Here is a 4,176-nt window from a genome sequence, read left to right on the forward strand (position 1 = left end):
CCGGGGCACGAACCCGTGTCTCCTGCATCGGCAGGCGGACTCTCAACCACTGCGCCACCAGGGAAGCCCCATGGCCATTTTGTTAATTGTTTTCTGGCTGTTTTTATAGTTCTTCTCTGTTCCTTCCTTTTTCTCTTCCCTTGTGATTTGATGGCTTTCTTTAGTGTAATGTTTATATTTCTTTCTCTTTATTTTTTGTGTATCTGTTACAGGTTTTCGGTTTGTGGTTCCCATGAGTTTTATATATAACAGCCTATGAATATAGCAGTCTATTTTAAGTTGATGGTCACTTAAGTTTGTGCACTTTCTAAAAGCACTACTTTTTTTACTCCCCTCCCTGAACATTTTATGTTTTTGAGGTCATATTTTATTTTTATTTTGTGTATCACTTAACTCATTATTTTAGATATAGATGATTTTACTACTTCTGTCCTTTAACCTTCATACTGACTTTTTAGGTGGTTGATCCAGTACTTTTGCTATATGTTTCCCTTTACCAGTGCTATTTTTTTCTTTCATCATTTTGTTCATTTGTTTGTTTGTTTCTAGTTATAGCCTTTTCTCTTCCATTTAAAAAAGTCCTTTTAACATTTTTTTTAAGACCAGTTTAGTGATGATGAACTTCTTTAGCTTTTACTTGTTTGGAAAACTCTTTATCTCTCAATTCTGAATGATAATCTTGCTGGGTAGGGTGTTCTTGGTCATAAGTTTTTCCTTTCATTACTTTGACTATATCATGCCACTCCTTTATGGCCTGTAAAGTTTCTGCTGAAAAATCAGCCAGTTGCCTTATGGCATATTAACCCTTGTATGTGACTTTTTGTTTTTCTCTCTTTATCTTTAACTATTGCCATTTAATTATGTCTTGGTGTGGATCTCTTTGAGTTCATCTTATTTGGGACTTTGTGCTTCCTGCACCTGGATATCTGTTTTCTTCCCCAGGTTAGGGAAGTTTCAGCCATTGTTTCTTCAGATGGATTTTCTGTCCTTTTCTGTCTCTCTTCTCCTTCTACAGACCCTGTAATGTGAATGTTAGATAGTTGATGTTGCAGTAGTCCCTTAAACTATCCTCATTTTTTAAATTCTTTTTCCTTTTTGCTCTTCTTATTCAGTGATTTTCACCATCCTGTCTTCCATATCATTGATATGTTATTCTGCATCCTCTAATCTGCTGTTGATTTCCTCTAGTGTGTTTTTTACTTCAGTTATTTTCTTCTTCAATTCTGATTAGTTCTTTTTTATATTTTCTCTCTCTTTTTGAAGTTCTCCCTGAGTTCATCCATTCTTCATCCTAGTTTGGTGAGCATCTTTATGACCATTGTTTTGAACTCTACCTGGTAAATTGTTTATCTCCATTTTGTTTAGTTCTTTTTCTGAGTTTTTGTCTTGTTTTTTTTTTTTCATTTGGAAGCTATTCCTTTGTCTCCTCATTTGTCTAACTCTCTGTGTTTGTTTCTATGCATTAGGCATATCATCTATTTCTCCTGGTCCTGAAAAGGTGGTCTTATATAGAAAGTCCCCTGTGAGGTCCAGTATCACAATTCCTCCTGGTCACAAGAGCCAGGATATCCAGGGCTACCCCTGTGTGTGCCCTCTTGTTGTGGTTAGACCACTATTGCTACAGGCACTCTGGTAGGCTGGGCTCACCCCTTGGTCCAGCCAGCTGATAGGTTTTTCCTCAACTGCTGCAGGCACAGTGATATGTGGGGCTGGTCCCCAGCTCAACTGGCTGCAAGGCCAACCGGAACTGTTGCAGACATGCTGATATGCTGAGCTAGCTCCCTGGAGTGGGAGCCACTTTGGAGGGGTGCCAGTGCTGACTGGGGCTACCCACTGGCTGGGGCAGAGTGAGAACCACTTTAAAGGGGCCCGCTGGGGCAGGTGGATTGTGCAGGGCTGGTCCTCAGGAACACCTGGGGAAGGTGCACAGTGTTAGTTAGGTTGAAAAAAGAGAAACAGAAATGGCAGCTGCCAGCAACAGGTCAGCCAGGGGGAAGGAAAGTGAAAAGGAAAAAAATGGCATCTGACAGTGTTTCCATTCCCAAAGAAAGTTCCACCAGTTACCTGCCGTCTGGCACATACCCCCAAATTAGTCAATGAATCTCCTTCTCATATGACCTTGATGCTTTTCAAGCTGTTGTTGCTTCTGCCCTGGTACCTGGAACAGATGAGTGTGTGTGTGAGCTCTTTATGGGCAGAGTCTTGGTTTCCCACAGCCCTCTGGCTCTTCCAGACTTAAGCCTTGCTGGTTTTCAAAGCCAGACGTTATGGGGGCTTGTCTTCCTTGTGCAGGTCCCCTGGTCTGGGGAGCGTGACGTGGGACTTGGGTCCCTGGCTCCTCAGGGGTCCTCCACGGTTGTAATATCTCTCCCATTTGTGGGTTGCGGCACTAAGTGTGTGCGTTCTGACTAGACCGTGTATCTTCCCCTCCTACCCATCTCAATGTGGACTTTTCTTTATATCCTCAGTTGTAGAAAATCTGTTCTGCTAGTCTTCAGGCCATTCTCAGACATGGTTGTTCTATCCGTAGTTGCAGTTTTGTGTATCCGTAGGAGGAAGTGAGCTCAGGATCCTCCTACTCTGCCGTCTTGATCCCATCAAGATTATTTTAAATAGCTTCTCTTAGAAAAGAGTGTAAATGAGCACAATTGCTTGTCACCTGGTTTGTGAGAAAATGTTCCATTGGATAAAGAGACAGAATTGCTGAAGTACAGATTTTTAGCGTGTCTCTTTTTCTTTTCTTATTTAAATAATATCTCCTAATGGTTAAAAAGAGAGAGACATACACAGAACTCTAATGGTTTTGGTTTCCATGGTGATAATTTTTCAGATTCTGACACTGCATGCCACCTAGTGTTTCCATGCCGAGAGCTTTGATGTAATGGTATCCCAGGTTTTATCTTGTACTAAAGCTGAAGCTAGGAACTATCTAAATGTCCTTTTCTTTTTAAAAGTGGCCCAATTTTCCATTATGCCAATTCTTGAAACTGCCACATTGGTACTTCCATGTCTATAGTTTGTTGCCATTTCCTATGTGATTTTCCAGTGTTCCATTCCTGGATGAAATAAAGGTGGATTACTACCTAGCTCTGATTTCAGGTCCTCTCTCGTTTAGCTTTTCTGAGGCATTCCATTCCCTGTAAAACTCTTATAACCTAGCAAACTATGTATTTTACTTAGTCCCTAATAAAACTCCTTCAAGAATTGCTGTGTAAGAGTGTTTAGAACTGTGGAAAGACAGAAGACTTACGAATGAAGCAGATTACTCTTCAGTATTATCAGCCTGATAGAGACTTAGATCATGTTTCAGTGTGTACCAGGGAATCCACATACAGTCTGAAATCTGTATTGAAATTCCAAACTTAAGAATTCAGAACTGTCACAGAGTTCTGCTACCTAGAAGTGTAATGTCAAATGATAAACCTAGAGACAGGTTCATCAAAAACCTATATTAAGAATGTCAGCAAATCTTTCTGGAGGCTAGGAAACAAAACCTTGGATTGAATCTGGCATCAAGATAAAGGTTTAGAATATGGCATCCCAGTTCTCCTGTAAACCCTATATTCACTTTCCAAACTAGCTTGATCAGCAATGCCTAAAAGTTTTACTTTGCTTTTCATAGACAAACCTTATTGAACACAATAAAGTAAAGCCCACAGCACAATGCCAGGCATGAATCAGTGCTCAATAAAGAGAAGCTGCTATTCTTACTGGGAATTTGTTTGTTCAATAAATATTTACTGAGCACCTACTGAGTGCTATGCACCTATCCTAGGCACTGAGGATACAACAGTAAACAAAGCAGACAAAAGTCCCTGCCTGCTTTGAGCTTACAGTCTAGTGGAGAGAGATGGTGATAAGTGCTATAAAGAAAGGGCAAACTGGCCTCCTGTGGTAAGTGGATACTGCCTAGATATTACTTCCTTTAGGAAATTTTTCCTAAGCTCCTTTCCCCCGACAGTAACACAAACATATGCATGCACGGTGACACACAAACACTGTATCTTTTCTCAGCTGCATGCTTAGAGCCTGGCATATAGTAGGGCCTTAATAAATAGTTAAAGAAAGAAAGTCAGAAAGGAAAGACTAATTTCAATCCTTAGGATTGTGTGTTAAACTCAGAATGTGATACCGATTCAATTTAAATCTGTGAAGTGAGAGTGAAGTGGCATTCCT

General features: G+C 40.4%; 1 protein-coding gene across 4 annotated transcripts in view; it reads left to right on the forward strand.

Annotated features, from left to right (window-relative positions):
- PKP4 (plakophilin 4) overlaps window positions 1-4,176 on the forward strand; it is a 254,066-nt gene that overhangs the window by 183,617 nt on the left and 66,273 nt on the right. The window lies entirely within an intron of this gene.

This window comes from Lipotes vexillifer, unplaced genomic scaffold (genome assembly GCF_000442215.2).
Source record: "Lipotes vexillifer unplaced genomic scaffold, Lipotes_vexillifer_v1.1 scaffold173, whole genome shotgun sequence".
In the NCBI taxonomy this organism is placed as follows: Eukaryota; Metazoa; Chordata; class Mammalia; order Artiodactyla; family Lipotidae; genus Lipotes; species Lipotes vexillifer.